At 55.5% G+C, this 23049-nt stretch overlaps 2 protein-coding genes across 2 annotated transcripts in view; one reads left to right on the plus strand and one right to left on the minus strand.

Moving 5' to 3' along the window:
- Positions 1-18911, minus strand: part of LOC144767851 (uncharacterized) — a 55997-nt gene extending 37086 nt beyond the window's left edge. Inside the window, exon 1 of the mRNA XM_078651216.1 lies at positions 18778-18911. The gene's annotated coding sequence lies outside the window, so the exon portion shown is untranslated. The remainder of the gene's footprint in view (positions 1-18777) is intronic.
- A 165-nt stretch (positions 18912-19076) lies between these two features.
- LOC144767862 (uncharacterized) overlaps positions 19077-23049 on the plus strand; it is an 82440-nt gene continuing 78467 nt past the window's right edge. The window contains exon 1 of the mRNA XM_078651224.1: positions 19077-19210. The gene's annotated coding sequence lies outside the window, so the exon portion shown is untranslated. The remainder of the gene's footprint in view (positions 19211-23049) is intronic.

The following is a 23049-nucleotide window of genomic DNA, read 5'->3' on the forward strand; positions in this document are numbered from 1 at the left end:
GCAGATCAGGCTGGCTCTCTCCAGGCCAGGACTTTGAAAGCTGCTCCAACCCCCATACAAGAGAGCAATATGATTGAAGGAACCACAGTAAACACGCAATCGGACATAAATACAGCATTTATGAAGTATTATGAAACTATGAAATGATATGCATCACCTAGCGATCCCAAGGAACATGCATTGGAGGCGTTCCTATATGGTCTCGTATTACCCCAATTACTAGAAGCGCACCAAAAAGAGTTAGCAGACCTGTTGGACTTGGCCCTTCTGGCAGGTTCACCCCTGAACTTTTTGCCTTTTAGTGTTACATAATTAGAATGATTTCTGGTCTTTGCGCACTTTAGCACTGTGGCGCAGTGTAAAGTGTGTGCCCTCTCTGAGTGCGTGTGTGAGAATGGCTTGCCCTCCCATAGGAATACATGGGGAATGCGAGTGTCCATGGTAATTCCTGATGCGTGGGGAGTGCAGGTGCGAGTTTGGTATGTGCGGACTCGTGTGATTAAATGCTGCGCGATTATGTGTGCGGTGTTCATGTGTCTAGTGTGGAAGTGCCACTTCTAGAAGTTGGCCTGTCTGTGCAGTGAATGTGCTGACTTGTGATTGGCTGGAGCTGGCTGGTGTGCCAGGCTCCTGGAGTCTGGGTGGGTCTGCCCTGGTGGTGAATGGGGAGATCTGCATGTTGATGGCAGGGAGGGGCTGCACCTGGGACCTGAATAGGGCTGGGCTTTCCCCACACAATGCTGGCTCCGCCCCCTGTGGTGCATCTAATGACCCTAGCCTGGCCAGTGAATAGTGAGAGGGGCCGAGCCCATCAGAGTGCTCCCAAACCAGCTGCGTCTGGTTTTGCTAAGATCCTACACCCTGGAGACAAAGGGATTTTGTGTATAAAAAGAGGCTGTGACCTCTTGTAAAAGATTCTTGTGTTCCTACATGAATCTACCAGGGGCATGCTGCTGCTGGGGCCCAGAGGAAGGCTTGCCTCCCTGGGCCCTGCCCAGCCCCTGGATGCTGGATAACTGGGGGACTTGCTTTGCTGGGAGCTGCCTGCTCCTTTTCCTTACTCCTGGACCCCTTTTTGACTTTCTTTCTTGCCCACTAGACTTTTGCAAGCCTTTTGCAGCATGAGAGAGCTGTATTTTCCTTTGGGAATGCTGGCCTGTTGAGCGCTTGGTTTTTCCCTCTGGGAGCACGCCATGGGAACCCTGCAGCGCTGGGCTGCGTTGTGTGTGAGGGAGTCCCCCTGTCTGGGGACCCCCCCCTCTTTGTGCCCTTCGCAGGTGCCCACCCTGCATGATGGCCGCCGTGCCAATATTATTCTCCTTGCCCGTGTGCTTATTTAAATTAACACGGGTGCCACCCCGTTTAGGTGTGCCTTAGCGAGTGCCCACCTCGCGTCTACATTTTATGTGCCTACCGAGGGTGCCCACCCCTCATTTCGGAGTCTTCCCGCCGCGGCCCACCTGGTTGTGGGCGGGGCCGCCGAATGGAAGTGACGCTGGCACCAGGAAGAAGCAGCCGGCCGAGGGAGGGCTTCTCGCGGCCCGGGGCTCCGGTGAGTTATGGAGAGCCCTGGGGCCGCCACCAAGGGAAAGTGAAGCAGGTGCCTTGCAGAGGCGGGGTCCCGATTGAGAGAGCCCCGCAGAGTGCCAGCGCGTAGATGCCCCCGCCGCCGGAGAAGGACAGAGCAGCCCGGTGAGTGTTCAGAGCCGGGGGAGAGTAAGCAAAACGAAGGCACCATGCCGGTGACTCCCTCAGAGCAGCCCCACTTGGCAGAGGGCTGCTCCAACGTTTGCGGGCATGATTGTTCGAGGAGCCGAGGTAGTTCCTCCGCCCCCATGTTTGTTTTAGAGCCTGAGAACACCATCATTTGGTACAAGTGCCTACTCGGGCCCAGAGGGGCCCACACTTGGTTGTTTTATGGGGGTGGTGGTGTCGGGCACGTTGTCGGTGCCCGCTCCCCCCCGTGCCCATACCAGCGCAGTGCCCGTTTTCAGAGCGGCCCAATGGCAGCGGGCCGCTTCAACTTGGGGGCATGTATTTCTTTAAAGAGCCCGGTGGCTCCAAGGCCCCGGTAATCTAGAGAGCCCGATGGCTCAGTTTTGCGCAGTCTTTGTGTTTGAGGAGCCAGAGGGCACATGTAGTGTTCTAGAGCCTAGAGGGCTCCAATGTTGGCGCAATTTGTTTCTAAGGGCTAGCGAGAGCCCCCTGACGCAGTTTTGACCTCAGCTGCCCAGCACTTTGTGGGCAGCTGCTCGATTTAGGTTCTTTTCTTTCTAGGGACATGTACTTTGACTCAGGAGTGAGTCGCACACCTTCATCCCTACATTGGCCTTCCCCAGCTGCGCAGCACTTAGTGCCAGCTGCAGCATTTAGGCCGTGTTCTGTCCCTGTCCCCAGCTGCCCAGCAAGTACTGGGCAGCTGCTACGTTTAGGTGTTTGGCGCAGTGGCGCAACCTGGACTTTGTTGTGAGTTATGTGCTTCGTAGGGTGCTAGGAAATGTACTATGTGTTGTATGTTTTGCGCACCGTGTGTTCTGGTACATCTGAATGTGTTTTTAAGCGTCATGTGTCTTCACTGACACTTCTGAATGTGTTTTTATAAGTCATGTGTTTTCACTACACCGCTGAATGTGTTTTTATGCGTCATGTGTCTTCACTGACAACGCTGAATGTGTTTTTATACATCATGTGTTTTCCCTACACCTCTGAATGTGTTGTTATGCATCATGTGCAAAGCTTCTAGCCTATACCTCTGAATGGGTTTCCATGCTTCATGTGTAAGCTTCTAGCCTATACCTCTGAATGTGTTTCTATGCATCATGTGTGAAGCTTCTGCTTGTTCTATGTTCTAGTTCTACCAAGTGCTTATTCCTGACAGTGGTCCGTGTGGCCCTGTCCTGTGTACATATAATCCCTTGTAAATCTTGCCCGTGCCAGTTGGCACAATGTACATCCTGTGATTATAATTCTGATGTGTTTTGATAATACAAAGGCTATTTTTATATAACCTTGTGTGGAGTTCCTTTTGTGGGGGGCCTTGGATGTTGTTGCTGGTGGGTGCGTGCGCAAATGCTTTACACATCGTCTCTGAGATAAGCCGGACTGCTCGTGCCAAGCTACCAAGAGGGTGAGCAGGGGTTATCTTGGCGGGTGACTTCCTTGCCCTGACTTAGAATGATGGTTTCTGCCTGACTTTGGCGCAAGCCTTAGCCAACCAAAAATCCCATTTCTAACAAGAACCCATTTCAAAAATGTAAATTACAGAAGCTATAAAAGAACATCCCAAGAAACAAAACCCCGGGCCTGGACGGCCTCCCGTGGAGCTTTATGAGATATTCTCACGGTACTGGTCCCCCAATTAGGGCGCCTGTACCAGGAATCACTAGACACAGGGTCCCTCCCTCCTACTTCACGGCAGGCACTGGTCACTTCCCTCCCAAAACTAGGCAGGAACCCCAGGGACATGTCCGGATACCGACCTCTCTCTTTATTAGACACCGAATATAAAATATTAAGAAAAATATTATCCCGTAGACTACTTCAATATTTGCCAAAACTACTAAACATAGATCAATGCTGTTTCATGCCTGCCCAAAACACCTCCCTCAGTATTAGGCGACTATACCGCATATTGACTTCTACAACTGCGGATAACACTGAAGTTGGTTAAATCTCCCTAGACCTGAGGAAAGCTTTTGACACACTAAGCTGGAAATACATGCTAACTGCCCTTTTGAAATTTGTTATCCAGAGGGAGTTTGTGAGATGGGTTAACTTATCATACACGGCACCTACTGCACGGGCCCGCACGGGTGCCCACATTTCACAGGCTTATGCGGTAGCCTGTGGCACGCGTCAGGGATGCCCGCTGTCTCCGCTTTTGTTCATATTAGCACTCGAACCATTAGCCATCAAACTACGCTCCGTTGCAACAGAAAAGGGTATTAGGATCGGAAACAGCAACCATATTCTCTCATCATACGCAGATGATATTATTCTTTATTTAAACAACCTACAGGGTGATCTTGAGCCCATCTCAAGTATATTTGTTCCCTTCCAAAGTCTTTCAGGCCTTTCCATGAATGAGCCCAAATCGTATGCCTACTAGTTCAATGACACAGCACGGGTAGAGCCGATCCACTTTGGCCCCTGGGCATTCCCAGTTGAGCCTACTACTTTCAAATAACTCGGCATACAAATATATAGGGGAACGCAGGAACTACTGGACGGTAACCTATTACGTGCAACCAAGGCACTTAAAATCAGATCGCATTCTGGACCTTATTACCACTTTCAGTGGCGGGGAGAGCTGCCATTTCAAAAATGGATATGCTCTTGTTAGAAAGGCGATTCCAGGGGAGACAGAAGATGTCTGACTGCCGCCCCGAAACCCACCTTTCCGTATGGAATTGGCCGAGCGCCGTCGAGAGGCCTCCTTGGCGAGGCTCCTCTCCTACTATCGTAACAGCCGAGCAATCACACCACCACAGAGAGACACTACACCAGAGTAGGTTTAAGAGTCTTTATATAACGAATAAAGGCAAGATTCCGCAGCAATATGTACAGGGGGATCGTGGGATCCCAACAAAGTCTCAATGTCCGGGGAAGGGGGTAGCGGGACAGTCTTGGTACCAGCTGGTACTGGGCAACCCTGCGCACAGCTCTCAATCCTCGAGCTGGGGGCGTGCCGGGAGCCGCGACAGCGTCAGCAGGGCTCCGAAGATGGTTCAGCTTGGTAGAGCCGCGACAGCGTCAGCAGGGCTCCGAAGATGGTTCAGCTTGGTAGAGCCGCGACAGCGTCAGCAGGGCTCGGCGGATGGTTCAGCTTGGTAGAGACGCGACAGCGTCAGCAGGGCTCGGCGGATAGTTCAGCTTGGTAGAGCCGCGACAGCGTCAGCAGGGCTCCGAAGATGGTTCAGCTTGGTAGAGCCGCGTCAGCAGGGCTCGGCGGATGGTTCAGCTTGGTAGAGCCGCGACAGCGTCAGCAGGGCTTCGACTCCCAGATACAACTGCTTTCCTGATCCAGTGCTGGCCCAGATATAGGACTGGAGTCCTTTGATGTCCGGACCCTCTCGCCTGGGGGTCAGAGGGGCCGGGATGAAGGTGTCCAGACACCCAGCAGGAGGGTGGAGCCAGCGCCCAGGGAGGCCAGGGGGCGATCGATACCAGGGGTCCGGGGACGACTGGAGGGCCATCGAAACTCCTCTCCTCCGGGATCCGTCAAGTGGCCACTTTACCACCTGGGTTGATCTTGGTGCCACGATGTCGGGGCTTCGCTGGGCCGTGGCCGGGGTTGGGCCGAGGCCACGTGCTCGGGACGTGATGGGCCCAAGATGGAGTCGGGCCTGAGAGGGTGGCCCGGGGTGGTGACCGGACCTGCAGAGTTGGGGCGAACCGGGTTCGCCGGGTTCCAGAGGGGGAGAGCCGGGGTTTGCCAGGGGCGGCTCTCGTCGAGAGTTCGTTGAGGGTGGTGTCCGGAGGGGCGACAGCGGGTCGAAGGAGGGCCGATGTCGTCCAGGGTCCGCCATGCGGGAGGGGTAGGACCACGCCACGAGGCCGGGTCCAACACACGTCCCCTCCAGCTGAAGGCGGGGAGAGTCACCCATCTTCTTGGGGATTCTCCTCGTCGAGGCGGAAGAAGCGGGACAGGCCGTCAGCGTTGGCGTGGTCGTTGCCAGGCCGATGTTCCACAGTGAAGTCCATCCCCTGCAGGGAGATGGACCATTGCAGCAGCTTCGGGTTCTCGCCACGCATCTGCATCAGCCACCGCAGGGGCCGGCGGTCGGTCTGGACCCGGAAGTGGGTGCCGAAGAGGTAGGGCCTGAGTTTCTTTAGGGCCCAAACGACGGCGAAGGCTTCTCTTTCTATGGTGCTCCATCGTTGCTCTCGAGCCAGCAGCCGCCGGCTGATGAAGGCCACAGGTTGGTCAACCCCCTCGGGGTTGACTTGGGACAGGACCGCCCCGATGCCGTGCTCCGAGGCGTCGGTTTGGACCACAAACTCTCGGCTGTAGTCGGGGGCCTGGAGCACAGGGGCGGTGCACATGGCAGTCTTTAGAGTCTCGAAGGCTGCTTGGCACTCGGGGGTCCAGTGCACCTTCTGTGGTAGTCTTTTGGAGGTCAGTTCAGCGAGGAGCCCCACAATGCTCCCGTAGTCCTTTATGAAGCGCCGATAATATCCAGTGAGCCCCAGGAAGGCTCGGACTGCTGTCTGGGTGACCGGGGGCTCCCAGGCCACGATGGCGTCGACTTTGGGTTGGAGGGGAGCCACCTGGCCGCTCCCCACTTGGTGCCCCAGATAGGTCACGGACCCTTGGCCTATCTGGCACTTGCTTGCTTTCACTGTTAGTCCGGCCCACCGGAGGGCCGTCAGGACCTCCCAGAGGTGTCTCAAGTGTTCGCTCCAGTGGAGGCTGTACACCGCAATATTGTCCAGGCACTGAACTCTTCTAGCCCCGCCAGCACTCTGTTCACTAGTCTCTGGAAGGTAGCGGGGGCGTTTTTCATGACGAAGGGCATCACCTTGAATTGGAAGTGGCCATCGGGGGTCGAGAAGGCAGATCGCTCTTGGGCACCAGGAGTGAGGCCGATCTGCCAATACCCGGCCGTGAGGTCGAAGGTGCTGAGGTATCTGGCGGCCCCCAGGCGATCGATCAGTTCATCGGCCCGGGGGATGGGATGGGCGTCGGTCCTGGTGACGGCATTCAGCCCCCGGTAGTCGACACAAAACCTGAGTTCCGGGGGGGCGCCGGGGGTAGCGGCTTTAGGGACCAGGACAACTGGACTGGCCCAGGGACTGTCTGAGGGTTCGACCACCCCTAGGGCTAGCATCTTGGCAACTTCGGACTGGATGCAGGCCCGAACTCGGTCGGGAACTCGGTAGGCCCGGTGTCGCACGGGCGGGCTGTCCCCGGTGTCGACATCGTGGACACACCACTGTGTGACCCCAGGAGTAAGCGAAAATAGGTCCGCAAACTGCCCCAACAGCTCTTGGCAGTCCTGGTGCTGTTCGGGGGTCAGGGCGGAGGAGAGGGGAACTCCCTCGACGGAGCCATCTTTTTCAGAGTACTTCAGGAGGTCGGGCAGGGGCTCGGAGTCGTCTTCGGCCCCGTCATCTGTAGCTAGCAGCAGGCTCAGCTCCGTGCGGGCAAAGTGAGGCTTGAGCCGGTTGGCGTGCAGGATCCGGAGGGGGTTCCTGGGGGACTCCATGTCCACCAGATAGGTGACAGGGCTCTTGCGCTCCACCACTTTGAAGGGCCCCATCCATTTGTCCTGGAGGGCACAGGGTTCGACCGGGGACATGACCCAGACTTGTTGGCCCGGCTCGAACTCGATGGACGAGGCGTTCTGGTCATACCAGCATTTCATCTCCTCCTGACTGGCTTCTAGATTGGCCTCGACAAGTTCCCGGAACTTCCGAGTCTGGTTCCGGAGGGTCATGAGGTACCGGTAGACATCTGGCAGGGCATCTCGGACTGTATTCTCCCAGCCTTCTCTGACCAGGCTGAGGGGACCTCGGACAGGGTGTCGATACAATAGTTCAAAGGGGCTGAACCCCAGGGACTTCTGAGGTACCTCCCGATAGGCAAACAGGAGGCATGGTAGTAGGACGTCCCATTTGCGGCGGAGGGGTTCTTCTAGGCCCTTGATCATCCCCTTGAGTGTTCTGTTAAACCGCTCCACAAGTCCATTCCCTTGTGGGTGATACGGGGTGGTGAACTTATATGTGACCCCGCATTGTTGCCACAGGGACCGCATATATTTTGATATAAAGTTCGTGCCCCGATCACTCACGACCTCTTGGGGCAATCCCACTCGGGAGAAGATTCCCATTAGGGCTCGGCCCACCACGGGGGCCGTTATGGTCCGGAGGGGGATGGCTTCTGGGTAGCGGGTGGCATGGTCCACTAGGACGAGGATGAAGCGGTGTCCTTGTGAGGTGCGGGGGTCCAGGGGCCCCACGATATCGATCCCTACTCGCTCGAAGGGGGTTGTCACCCCGGGAAAGGGTTGGAGCGGGGCCTTGGCTTTTCCCCCCGCTCTTCCCGCTGGCTTGACAGGTCGGACAGGTCCTGCAGTGATTGCTGACATCGCTGCGCATCTTAGGCCAGTAGAAGTGGGTCACCAGGCGGCTGTAAGTTTTGTCCTGCCCCAGGTGCCCGGCGAGGGGCACGTCGTGTGCCAGGTTTAAGAGGAAGTCTCTGAATCGTAGGGGGACCACCAACACTCGGCTGGCCCCCAGTTCCGCACTTTTCTGTTCACTGTATAGGAGGTTGTGGTCCCAGTAGACCCAGTGGGACCCCGACGTGTCCCCGGCGGCTTGAGCGGCGGCTTGCTGCCTGGTCCCCTCGAGGGAGGGACAGGTCTTCTGTTCCTGCCGGAATTGTTCTCGGGTGGGACCACCTTCCTGGCGCCATTGGCTTAGTTCCGGGATGTCGCCGAGTTCGGCGAGGTCTTCGCGGGTGGGCCCTGGTGGCCCGGGCTCAAGGCTGGTTTCTTCATCGATGGTGGGTGGCGGAGGTGCGGGCCATTCCTGTTCTTCGGTCGGGCGGCCTCCGCCGGCGCCGGGGCCCGAGCTGCCATGGATCGGGTTGTCACACAAACCCACTCGGGTAGCCCCAGCATCCCCAGATGCTCTCTCCGCTCGACTTGGGCCCAGGGAGAACTCTCGAGATCGTTTCCGAGGAGGCAGTCCACAGGGGCGTCGTCCCTGACGGTCACCTTTAGCATGCCCGACACCCCTCCTCACTCGAAGGGGATGTGGGCCATCTGGCACAGGGTCTCGGAATTGTCGGCGGCCAGCACGGGGCACAGCACATTCGGTAGGATTTGTTCGGGGGTCACCAGGTGGCAGCGGATGGCTGTCACACTGCCTCCAGTGTCACGGAGTGCTTCGGTCCGGCGCCCATTAATGTTGACCCACTGACGGTACTTTTGGGTGTTGCTAGGGAGTGGAGCCCGGGGAATCATGTCTCTCTCGCCCAGACAGACTAGGGCCATGGCGGCTGGCTCCCACTCGGTCTGGTCCTCGTTGTAGACCTCTTCTTCTTCCTCTCCTCCTTCCCCCAGGGCTGTGGCAGCGATTTGGCGGGTTGGAGGTCCGGCCACGCCGGTGCGCTGGTTCATGGGGCACTGGGGGTCACTGGCGAAGTGACCTGGCCGCTGGCATCTGTGGCAGGTAAGGTTCGGGTGGGGCCCCGGTCGTGCTGGGGATGCCCCTCTTCGGGTCAGGGATGGTGAAGTGTTGTTCTGGGGCGACCCCCGGGGGGGACTCCGGGGCGGCACCGGCGGGAAGTCTCGGCTCCGGTTCTGGCCTCCTCCGCCGCCTCGCTGGCGGGGGTGCCCTTGCGTGTTCCGTCCGGATTCTCCTATCGGGGTCTGGGGGACCCGGGTGCTCACCCATCGATCGGCCTCGACGGCGAGTTTCCGTGGCTCGGTTAGCTTGCTGTCGAGTAGATGCTGTCGGAGCTCGACAAAGCAGTTGTTGGAGAGGTGCTCCCATACGATGAGGTCGAACAGCTGCTCGTAGGTGGTCACTTTGCTGCCCTTTATCCACCCTTCTAGCGCTCTGCTATAAAAGTTCACGTACTCCACCCACGTAGTACCGGGGATCTTTTTACAGTCTCGGAATCTTTGCCGGTACATCTCAGGGGTGAGTCCATACCGGGTGAGCAGGGCGTCCTTCATGTGATCATAGGAGGACATCACGTCGTCGGCCAGGTCCAGCAGGGTGTCTCTTCCTTCGCTGACGAATCTCCCCCATAGGCCGGCACCCCAATCTTTTCGGGGTATGCGGTGCGCGGCCATGGCGACTTCGTAGGCCTTAAACCACTGCTGGATGTCGTCATTTTTGTAGTACTCTTTGACGACATCCTTGGGAATGTGGACCTTCGGGTCGGCAGGAGGCGGGGGGTTGCGGAGCACCGCGGCACCAGCTTCTTCGCTCTTGGCCTTGATCTCCAGCTCTTTGAGGCCACGCTCGCGTTCGAACGTGAGTTTCTTTTCTTCTAGTTCGCTCTGTCTCCGTCTTTCCTCTAGGTCTCCTTGCAGCCTTAGTTGCTCAAGGGCGATTTTCTTTTCCGCTAGCTGGAGTTCTCCGTCCAGCCGGAGTCGGGCGAGCTCCAACTCGTGGAGCCGGCTTCTCTCTCGTTCTCGGGCATCTTCGTGGGAGAGGCCCGGATCTCGGTTGGTGTTTCTTTCCTCTACGGGGGCTGCTGAGGTCCCCTGGTGCACGTCTGGGACCGGTTCACCTCCGGTCGGGGTGGTGTCTCTCGGGCCTCCACCCATGTTTACAGCGCTTCCTTAAAGTCTTCTTTGGTACTTAGTCCGGTGGTAGCGATACCTAAGTTTTTGCAGAACTGTTTGAGTTCTTTATGTGTGTAATCCTCCAGTAGTTCCTTCTGCAACTCTGCGGTCGTTCCGGCTTCTTTATCGCTCATGGTTGCTGTGGTCTCTGTTAGTAGTGGGCGAGTTGCTCGCTGTACGATATGCGTCGGCTCGGATCCCGTCGCCTGCCACCAAGGTTAGAAAGGCGATTCCAGGGGAGACAGAAGATGTCTGACTGCCGCCCCGAAACCCACCTTTCCGTATGGAATTGGCCGAGCGCCGTCGAGAGGCCTCCTTGGCGAGGCTCCTCTCCTACTATTGTAACAGCCGAGCAATCACACCACCACAGAGAGACACTACACCAGAGTAGGTTTAAGAGTCTTTATATAATGAATAAAGGTAAGATTCCGCAGCAATATGTACAGGGGGATCGTGGGATCCCAACAAAGTCTCAATGTCCGGGGAAGGGGGTAGCGGGACAGTCTTGGTACCAGCTGGTACTGGGCAACCCTGCGCACAGCTCTCAATCCTCGAGCTGGGGGGGTGCCGGGAGCCGCGACAGCAGGGCTCCGAAGATGGTTCAGCTTGGTAGAGCCGCGACAGCGTCAGCAGGGCTCCGAAGATGGTTCAGCTTGGTAGAGCCGCGACAGCGTCAGCAGGGCTCGGCGGATGGTTCAACTTGGTAGAGCCGCGACAGCGTCAGCAGGGCTCGGCGGATGGTTCAGCTTGGTAGAGCCGCGACAGCGTCAGCAGGGCTCCGAAGATGGTTCAGCTTGGTAGAGCCGCGACAGCGTCAGCAGGGCTCGGCGGATGGTTCAGCTTGGTAGAGCCGCACAGCGTCAGCAGGGCTTCGACTCCCAGATACAACTGCTTTCCTGATCCAGGGCTGGCCCAGATATAGGACTGGAGTCCTTTGATGTCCGGACCCTCTCGCCTGGGGGTCAGAGGGGCCGGGATGAAGGTGTCCAGACACCCAGCAGGAGGGTGGAGCCAGCGCCCAGGGAGGCCGGGGGGCGATCGATACCAGGCGTCCGGGGACGACTGGAGGGCCATCGAAACTCCTCTCCTCCGGGATCCGTCAAGTGGCCACTTTACCACCTGGGTTGATCTTGGTGCCACGATGTCGGGGCTTCGCTGGGCCGTGGCCGGGGTTGGGCCGAGGCCACGTGCTCGGGACGTGATGGGCCCAAGATGGAGTCGGGCCTGAGAGGGTGGCCCGGGGTGGTGACCGGACCTGCAGAGTTGGGGCGAACCGGGTTCGCCGGGTTCCAGAGGGGGAGAGCCGGGGTTTGCCAGGGGCGGCTCTCGTCGAGAGTTCGTTGAGGGTGGTGTCCGGAGGGGCGACAGCGGGTCGAAGGAGGGCCGATGTCGTCCAGGGTCCGCCATGCGGGAGGGGTAGGACCACGCCACGAGGCCGGGTCCAACAGCTCTCAACACTGCTATATTATTTCACAAATCTGCCCATAGTAGTAGTACCAAAAAACAGCTTCAAGACCTTGAACATGCTGCTTTTAGAATTAATATGGGGTGGGGCCGCAGGAGAGTGGGGCTCTTGAAAATTCAGCTGAGTACTAACCAGGGAGGCTTGGGGTCCCGGACTTTGTGGCACACTGCTATGCGGGTAAACTTTAAAGGCTATCATACTGGACTGCAGGTCATAGCCTCCATGAGACAGGGACGACGCAACAGACACCAGAGCAGCAGACCCTCCATGAAAAAAAAGGGACGACGCCACAGACACAAGACCAGAGGACCCTCCATGAGACAGGAATGACGCAACAGACACCAGAGCAGAGGACCCTCCATGAGACAGGGATGACGCAACAGACACCAGAGCAGAGGGCCCTCCATGAGACAGGGATGACGCAACAGCAACCAGAGCAGAGGACCCTCCATGAGACAGGGACGACGCAACAGCAACCAGAGCAGAGGACCCTCCATGAGACAGGGACGACGCAACAGACACCAGAGCAGAGGACCCTCCATGAGACAGGGATGACGCAACAGACACCAGAGCAGAGGACCCTCCATAAGACAGGGATGACGCAACAGCAACCAGAGCAGAGGACCCTCCATGAGACAGGGACGACGCAACAGACACCAGAGCAGAGGACCCTCCATGAGAAAGGGACGACGCAACAGAAGACACCAGAGCAGAGGACCCTCCATGAGACATGGATGACGCAACAGACACCAGAGCAGAGGACCCTCCATGAGAAAGGGACGACGCAACAGACACCAGAGCAGAGGACCCTCCATGAGAAAGGGACGACGCAACAGAAGACACCAGAGCAGAGGACCCTCCATGAGACAGGGATGACGCAACAGACACCAGAGCAGAGGACCCTCCATGAGACAGGGATGACGCAACAGACACCAGAGCAGAGGACCCTCCATGAGACAGGGATGACGCAACAGCAACCAGAGCAGAGGACCCTCCATGAGACAGGGATGATGCAACAGACACCAGAGCAGAGGACCCTCCATGAGACAGGGACGACGCACCAGACACCAGAGCAGAGGACCCTCCATGAGACAGGGATGACGCAACAGCAACCAGAGCAGAGGACCCTCCATGAGACAGAGACGACGCAACAGACACCAGAGCAGAGGACCCTCCATGAGACAGGGATGACGCAACAGCAACCAGAGCAGAGGACCCTCCATGAGACAGAGACGACGCAACAGACACCAGAGCAGAGGACCCTCCATGAGAAAGGGACGACGCAACAGAAGACACCAGAGCAGAGGACCCTCCATGAGACAGGGATGACGCAACAGACACCAGAGCAGAGGACCCTCCATGAGACAGGGACGACGCAACAGCAACCAGAGCAGAGGACCCTCCATGAGACAGGGACGACGCAACAGACACCAGAGCAGAGGACCCTCCATGAGACAGGGATGACGCAACAGACACCAGAGCAGAGGACCCTCCATAAGACAGGGATGACGCAACAGCAACCAGAGCAGAGGACCCTCCATGAGACAGGGACGACGCAACAGACACCAGAGCAGAGGACCCTCCATGAGACAGGGATGACGCAACAGACACCAGAGCAGAGGACCCTCCATGAGACAGGGATGACGCAACAGACACCAGAGCAGAGGACCCTCCATACCCTGGAGGAAGGACCCCAATAGCGGCTCCCCCTTTGCTGAAAACAGCCCTCAGGTATTGAAAAAAACAATCCAATACACTAAGAGGTTACTCCCCTACGCCCCTAATGTTCCATGGTTAGGGATCCCCACACAAACAAGAGTAATAAAAACTAGAAGCATCTCCGGATGGACAGGAGAAGGTGTGAACACTGTTGGGATGCTGTTCGCTGACAGTGTTTTATTAGACCATGAGAACTTTGTTGGAAAGCAAGAGGTACCAAATTCACTTTACATTCTACATGCGAGCATCAGTGGGTACATTAGACGGAACTGGGCACTAGATAGCAGAGCCCCCCACACACAATTTAGTGCATACATTACACCTTATGGGCAATGGAAGGAATTTCTATGGCTGAACAAGGGAATTCGCTCCCACACAGCAGTTTCACTGGAGGCGCTCAGAGAAAAGTGGAGCACTGATATAGGTAAAGAAACAATTGACAAGGAATGGGATATCAAATTAGAATACCCCAAAAAAGTATCCTGCAATGCCAAATTAAAACGTATTCAACACATGGTGTTACAAAGGGCCTACCTGACACCGCACCAATTAAAAAAAGATGTACCCGGAGGTGGGAGATCACTGTCCCCAATGCTTTGCACAGACTGCTGATCTGCTACATATGTTATGGGCTTGTCCTCGATTGCTCCCCTTCTGGGCAAATGTGATGAAGGTCTATGGAACTGTTACGAACATAATAGGGACACACACCGCAGAATACTGTATACTAGGACTGCGCCGTAAACGCAAGAAACAAACAGTGCAACCTGATTTGCGAACTTATCCCTAATATTGGAAAACCCCTCAATTATTATGAGGTGGGAATCCGCATTGCCCCCTGCAATGCTGACCTGGCATGGAGAAGTAGTCAGATGGGGAAGGGCCGAAAGCATGGCAATAAGGAGGGAGGAAACCAGGGGATTAAGAAAGACCCCTATTTCACTAGAATGGGCCGCAGTGCTTGAACTCTTTAAAATCCTCTGATGCTTCATTACATTAAGACGCTGTAGTTTAGATACTCACCCACCAATACAAAACGTAGAAAACCAAAAACAGATCCCCCCAGACATGAACTAACCAGATACACGCACAGCTGTAAACCAATTAATTGGAAATATAAATACGAACAGGGACTAAACCATTTATTTATCGGCCCATGGGAGGACAGGAGAGAGTCTAGGGAAGGAAGGGGATGGGAATGTTTAGTTGTAATTTACAGTAAGGCGGGGGTATGATAAGTTGATGTAGAATGAATGAATATAACAGTGACAGCAGTACTGCTACTACGAGTTACAACACAGTTACTGCATCTTCTACGGTGGTAACACCTCTTTACAGAATAGAAGTACGTTGTAATGATCGCCCTCTGATTACAGTAGGAAACTCTGATATGTATTTTGTTACATATGATTCGCTGTCTCGCTGGATTGTTCAGCATAAAAATCAATAAAATATGTTTTTTTAAAACAGAGAAGCATGGGAACTTTTTATAGTACATTTGCGATGACGGTTGTCTGGCTGAAGAATATTATAAACTAATCCCTCTCCTGCAGTACATAGTAACACATGACATGTGGCCTCAGCGAGTCCTAGAGATGGAGGGGTATCATACATGCATCTTAAACCGGAAGCTGTTCTCGCTCACTGGAGTGGATGCCATAATTGAACATTTAAAGGGCTTTCTGTGAGTTGAAACTGTTCATGTGCACTGGAGTGTACAACGTAACAGAAGATTTTGAAGGATAAAATGTTAAGCAAGTTTTGTGTCAAGAACTATCAATTCTCTTAACTATACAAAGGTGAGGATTATGCTTCTCAATCTTTGCTGCAATATTCGCAGCAGCCATTAAGACAGTCAAACACAAAAACTACATTTACCATCAATTCAGTGACTAATCAGAGCATACATGTCCCTTTATCAATCAGAGGCACCAAAACTATTCTTCTCTCTGTGCTCAATTGACCAAAAGATCAACAACTTGGAACTTCACTTCCAGAAGAACAAAAAGTCACTGTAAACAAACAGAATTTTAACGATCCGGATTTCCACTATAGAGCAGAACCCTCCAGGAGGTCATGGAAGTGAAACTTTTGTCACTAAAGACAGCAACTCTAGATGAATCACAGATCCAACCTGTTAATGGCACAATACCTATAAGACCTGGCCCCTTCCTAAAGAGGCCTTTCCTGCACTAATGCTCAATACATCAAACAAGGTAAGGTCCAACCCAAAACAGAACATTCAAAGAATAGAGAGGGACTTCAAATGAACATATTCAAACAAGACACAATTATGGAATATAAGATTAAGGGCTTGATTTATTACTTGGAGGATGGCCTGCAGTTTTGCCAATGGAACAGAATATATTACTTCATACCCATGGTGGAGAGCCGTCCACCTGATTTATAAATGACCACCAAGCAGGCAGTCATTTATCAAAATATGACGGCGGTTCCTGGCAATGTGTATTACTCTCTTCTACGGGGCTGTGCCAGCAGGACGCAGCCCTGTAGCATGGAGTAATTGTTTATTGTTTGCAAAAAGAAAATCCTGAAACTAGATTTTCTTTTTGTAAACAAAAAATATAATGCTCCTTTCGCCATGAGAGTCTTCTCCCATGGCGAGTGGAGCATTATAATGCTTTTATTGTTCCTTCTGGCAGTAAGAAACAGCATACAATTACTACATGTCCAGGATCTAAACTGGACGGGCATGTATCCATTTCTCCAATGGCTCTTACTCCTGAGGGCTGTTGGAGAAGTTATGCCACGGCGGAGACAAAGTAGTCTCATTAGGGACACACTGAAAGCTCACCTGCATTTAAATCAAGCAGATGGACCCTAATGTTGGCGGTATGCATATTCTGTCACTTTTGTGATGGAGTATACGCAGCACCAACATAATATTCAGGACCTAATTCACATCTAATGCACATGTTGACTAACACTGGGATAATCCTCATCCTGTGCCCGGACCGGAGGCTGAGATTATGCTTGTTTAAAGCTGGTCAACGAGCACAGATGGCACATTGGATATTGGTTTATAATAAAATGTCTTGAAAGTAAAATCAGATGACCAATCTATACAATCATTAGATCATCTAACCTGGCGCATAATAAAAATTTTTTGGACACCACTGAGCCCCTGACTGAGTGTGCCCAAATTTACTCATGTCAACCCCGTCTTCTGCCATAAAATGCCCAACCCATCTGACCAGATCAGCTGATCTGACAGGACCATATGGCTTTTGGCAATCAACAAATGGCCTTCAGCATCTTGCTTGAATCCCATCGAGCAAAGCTCATACGCTTTCAAACATTGTACAACACAAAATGTAGGCTCATTAGGAAAACCTAAATATGAAACATTTAGGAAAGGTGATATTCTATCTAGAAATGTGGAAAGACATCCCTTCAGGCGAAAATACCTCTTAGATCTTAAGCTCTTATAACCAAAGATCTGCTACATGACATCCAGCATACAAGCATCGTCAGTCGGAACAACAGTTGTTTCACAATCTGGGCTTTTCTCAACCCGTCTGCCTTTTAGTTAATTAAGTCAATAGAGCTCCCCTCTAGCCTCAACTCCCCTCTACTCCCCTGGACTCACATCCCCTCTCCCCCCTGGACTCACCTCCCCTCTACACCCCTGGACTCACCTCCCCTCTACACCCCTGGACTCACCACCCCTCTACATCCCTGGACTCACCTCCCCTCTACACCCCTGGACTCACCTCCCCTCTAAACCCCTGGACTCACCACCCCTCTACATCCCTGGACTCACCTCCCCTCTACATCCCTGGACTCACCACCCCTCTACATCCCTGGACTCATCTCCCCTCTACACCCCTGGACCCACCTCCCCTCTACACCCATGGACTCACCTCCCCTCCCCCATGGACTCACCTCCCCTCTACACCCCTGGACTCACATCCCCTCTAAACCCCTGGACTCACATCCCCTCTAAACCCCTGGACTCACCACCCCTCTACATCCCTGGACTCACCTCCCCTCTACATCCCTGGACTCACCACCCCTCTACATCCCTGGACTCACCTCCCCTCTACATCCCTGGACTCACCTCCCCTCTACACCCCTGGACCCACCTCCCCTCTACACCCATGGACTCACCTCCCCTCCCCCATGGACTCACCTCCCCTCCCCTCCCCCCTGGACTCACATCCCCTCCCCTCCCCCTCCCTGGACTCACCTCCCCTCTCCCCACCTGGACTCACCTTCTCTGTACACCCCTGGACTCACCTCCCCTCTACTCCCCTGGACTCACCTCCCCTCCCCTCCCCCTCCCTGGACTCACCTCCCCTCTCCCCACCTGGACTCACCTTCTCTGTACACCCCTGGACTCACCTCCCCTCTACTCCCCTGGACTCACCTCCCCTCCCCCCCTGGACTCACCTCCCCTCCCCCTCCCTGGACTCACCTCCCTTCTCACCCCCTGGACTCACCTCCCCTCTACACCCCTGGACTCACCTTCCCTCCCCCCTGGACTCACCTCCCCTCCCCCCCTGGACTCACCTCCCCTCCCCCTCCCTGGACTCACCTCCCTTCTCACCCCCTGGACTCACCTCCCCTCTACACCCCTGGACTCACCTTCCCTCCCCCCCTGGACTCACCTCCCCTCCCCCCCTGGACTCACCTCCCCTCCCCCTCCCTGGACTCACCTCCCTTCTCACCCCCTGGACTCACCTCCCCTCTCTCATGGACTCACCTCCCCTCTACTCCCCTGGACTCACCTCCCCTCCCCCCCTGGACTCACCTCCCCTCCCCCTCCCTGGACTCACCTCCCTTCTCACCCCCTGGACTCACCTCCCCTCCCCCTCCCTGGACTCACCTCCCCTCCCCCTCCCTGGACTCACCTCCCTTCTCCCCCCCTGGACTCACCTCCCCTCCCCCCCTGGACTCACCTCCCCTCTCTCATGGACTCACCTCCCCTCCCCTCCCCCCTGGACTCACCTCCCCTCCCCTCCCCCTCCCTGGACTCACCTCCCCTCTCACCCCCTGGACTCACCTCCCCTCCCCCTCCCTGGACTCACCTCCCCTCCCCCTCCCTGGACTCACCTCCCTTCTCCCCCCCTGGACTCACCTCCCCTCCCCCCCTGGACTCACCTCCCCTCTCTCATGGACTCACCTCCCCTCCCCTCCCCCCTGGACTCACCTCCCCTCTCACCCCCTGGACTCACCTCCTCTCTACACCTTTGGACTCACCTCCCCCTACACCCCTGGTCTCACCTCCCCTCCCCCCCTGGTCTCACCCCCCCCCACCAGTCTCACCCTCTCTCTCCTCTTTCCTGAGTCTCTTCTCCTGCACTGTAGGAAACTAATGGACAGTTTCACTTCGCAGAAGCAACGGAGCCGATGGAGCTCTCCTCAGGCCTGTGAGGCGAACAGTATCCTGGTCACCGGGGGCAGCGTCAGCACCAGCAGCGGAGGCCGAAAGAAGCCTCCTCTCAGGATACCTTTACCCCGTCCCCGCCCTCTCAGTAATGTCTGCTACCGGGTCAGGGGCGGCAAAGTCAGCGGCAGTACCAGATGCTGCTGCGCTCTCCTCAGGCTTGTGAGTGTGATAGTCCCCGGGTCAGCGGGGGCAGAGTCAGCACCAGCAGTGAGCCCAAGCCTGCTGCAGAGGAGAGGATCCCTGAGGGTCTATCTGTCTGTCCTGTGGAAGGAGGAGCCCTGGCTGCAGTTACCTTCAGTTTCATCAGGGGTAAGTGAGACCTCTCACAACCAAGAGGTGTGAATACAGCCTGAGGTTTACTGACCTCACACCATCATCAGGGGGTGCAGAGGGCAGGTGTACTGGCCTCACACCATCATCGGGGGTAAGAGGGGGGCAGGTGTACTGACCTCACACCATCATAAGGGGGTGCAGGGGGCCGGTGTACTGGCCTCACACCATCATCAGGAGGTGCAGGGGGTAGGTGTACTGACCTCACACCATCATCAGGAGGTGCAGGGGGTAGGTGTACTGACCTCACACCATCATCCGGGGGTGCAGGGGGCAGGTGTACTGGCCTCACACCCTCATCAGGGGGTGCAGCCTGGGGCTGTACTGACCTCACACCATCATCAGGAGGGGCAGGTGTTCTGACCTCACACCATCATTGGGGGATGCAGGGGGCAGGTGTACTGACCTCACACCATCAGCAGGGGGCAGGTGTACTGCCCTCACACCATCAGCAGGGGGTGCAGCCTGAGGTGTACTGACCTCACACCATCATCGGGGGATGCAGAGGGCAGGTGTACTGACCTCATACCATCTTCAGGAGGGTGCAGGGGGCAGGTGTACTGGCTTCAGAACCATCATCGGGGGAGCGGCCTGCAGGTGTCACACCATCAGCAGGGGGCAGGTGTACTGACTTCACACAATCATCGGGGGATGCAGGGGGCAGGTGTACTGGCTTCACACTATCATCTAGGGGGGGGGGGAGGCAGGTGTACTGACCTCACACCATCATCAGGGGGTGCAGGGGACAGGTGTACTGGCCTCACACCATCATCGGGGGGCAGGTGTACTGACCTCACACCATCATCAGGGAGTACATGGGGCAGGTGTACTGACCACACACCATCATTGGGGGGGCAGGTGTACTGGCCTCACGCAATCATCAGGAGGTGCAGGGCATGTGTACTGGCCTCACACCATCATCAGGGGTCCAGGGGGCAGGTGTACTGGCCTCACTGCTCAGCAGATCGCATTCCGCGTCCACTTCCGCAAGATTTTGGGCCCCGTATCTTTCAGGGTACGGCATCAGCAGCTGGCTCGGTTCGTAACCTGGGCGTGATGATGGAACCCAATCTACAACTGGAGGGTTTTGTTAACAAAACAGTGTCCATTTGCATGGCGCTGCTGCGCTCTTTGCGGAAAATCCTCCCATTGCTCCCTACCCATGCCAGACCAGAAGTGGTGTGGAGTATCATCTTGAGCAGACTTGACTACTGCAACGCACTGCTTCTGGGGGCCCCTATTACCCTGCTGGGCAAACTACAGCGGGTTCGGAATTTTGCCGCAAAACTGGCGCTCTCTCGCCGACGTCTCGATTCTTCCGCAGCGGCACTTAAAGATCTCCATTGGCTGCCCATCTCCCAGCGCGTTGAATTTAAAGCTCTATGCCTGGTCTTTCAGGCTCTTCATGGCCAGGGACCGATTCCTCTGCGGGAATTGTTCTTCCGGTATAACCCTACCAGACCTCTTCGCTCGGCGACGGCTCATTTAGTGGTAGTACCCAAGATCCGGAGGACTCGGATGGGTGGCCGCTCTTTTGGCTACGCAGCATCTTGGCTGTGGAATGCGTTGCCACTGTCTCTCCGAAGCCTGGAAGATCTTTCTTCCTTTGAAAAGGGATTAAAAACTCATCTTTTTCCAAGGACATTGTAGTGACTGCTGATTGTAATGTTTCTTGTGTTCAGGCCATGAAAGATGTGTGACAGCTGAGCTTTATAAGTGGGCTATACAATACAATACAATACAATACACCATCATCAGGGGGTGCAGGGGGCAGGTGTACTAGCCTCACACCATCATCAGGGGGTGCAGGGGGCAGGTGTACTGACCTCACACCATCATCAGGGCTGCAGGGGGCAAGTGTATTGACCTCACACCATCACCAGGGGTGCAGGGGGCAGGTGTGCTGACCTCACACCATCATCGGGGGATGCAAGGGGCAGATGTACTGGCCTCACACCATCATCGTGGGGGGCGGGTATACTGACCTCACACCATCATCAGGGGGTGCAGAGGGCAGGTGTACTGGCCTCACACCATCATTGGGGGGCAGGTGTACTGACCTCACACCATCATCAGGAGGTGCAGAGGGCAGTTGTACTGGCCTCACACCATCATCGGGGGATGCAGGGGGCAGGTGTACTGACCTCACACCATCATCAGTGGCTGCATGGGACAGGTGTACTGACCTCACACCATCATCAGTGGCTGCATGGGACAGGTGTACTGACCTCACACCATCATCGGGGTGCAGGTGTACTGACCTCACACCATCATCAGGGGGTGCAGGGGGCAGGTGTACTGACCTCACACCATCATCAGGGGGCGCAGCCTGCAGGTGTACTGGCCTCACACAATCATCAGGGGGTTCAGGGGCAGGTGTACTGACCTCACACCATCATCAGGGGGGAGGTGTACTGGCCTCACACCATCATCAGGGGTGCAGGGGGCAGGTGTACTGGCCTCACACCATCATCAGGGGAGAGGGGGCAGGTGTACAGACCTCACACCATCATCAGGGGTGCAGGGGGCAGGTGTGCTGACCTCACACCAACATCAGGGGGTGCAGGGGGCAGGTGTACTGGCCTCACATAATCATCAGGGGGTGCAGGTGTACTGACCTCACACCACCATCGGGGGATGCAAGGGGCAGATGTACTGATCTCACACCATCATCAGGGGGTGCAGAGGGCAGGTGTACTGGCCTCACACCATCATTGGGGGGCAGGGGTACTGACCTCACACCATCATCAGGATGTGCAGGGGGCAGGTGTACTGGCCTCACACCATCATCAGGGGGGAGGGGGCAAGTGTACTGACCTCACACCATCATCGGGCGGCAGGTGTACTGAACTCACACCAGCATCAGGGAGTGCAGGGGGCAGGTATACTGACCTCACACTATCATTGGGGGGGGGGCAAGTGTACTGACCTCACACCATCATCGGGCGGCAGGTGTACTGAACTCACACCAGCATCAGGGAGTGCAGGGGGCAGGTATACTGACCTCACACTATCATTGGGGGGGGGGCAGGTGTACTGACCTCACACCATCATCTTGGGTGCAGGGGGCAGGTGTACTGGCCTCACACCATCATCAGGGGGGGCAGGGGGCAGGTGTACTGACCTCACACCATCATCAGGGGAGAGGGGGCAGGTGTACTGACCTCACACCATCATCAGGGGAGAGGGGGCAGGTGTACTGACATCACACCATCATCAGGGGAGAGGGGGCAGGTGTACTGACCTCACACCATCATCAGGGGAGAGGGGGCAGGTGTACTGACCTCACACCATCATCAGGGGAGAGGGGGCAGGTGTACTGACCTCACACCATCATCAGGGGAGACGGGGCAGGTGTACTGACCTCACATCATCATCAGGGGATGTAGGGGGAAGATGTACAGGTCTCACACTATCATCAGGGGATGCAGCCGGCAGGTGTATGTGTAATGTTTAATAATTGTGAGACTACATGGCCCACTGTTATAAATGAATCCCTTCATTTAGCCACGGCTCTTTAAAGAACATTGCATTATGAAATGTAAACACCCATATTAACAGTGTTTAGATCCAAGCTACATGTCCCCGAATGCTATGTATCCGTGCTAAAATTTAGGACTTGAGGCGTACTGTGCAAGGGGGTCACTTTGTCACCTTGTTATAATACATCAAAGATTTAGTGTGGTCTCAGTGTGTGGTCTTAACTCCTGTATACACTTACAACGCAGGCATTACATCGCAACATCCTTTACAAGGCATGACACTACAACACAGGCATTACAACGCATGATACTACATCGCAATTCACTACTTCACAG

Source organism: Lissotriton helveticus, chromosome 1_1, assembly GCF_964261635.1.
Source record: "Lissotriton helveticus chromosome 1_1, aLisHel1.1, whole genome shotgun sequence".
Taxonomy (NCBI): domain Eukaryota; kingdom Metazoa; phylum Chordata; class Amphibia; order Caudata; family Salamandridae; genus Lissotriton; species Lissotriton helveticus.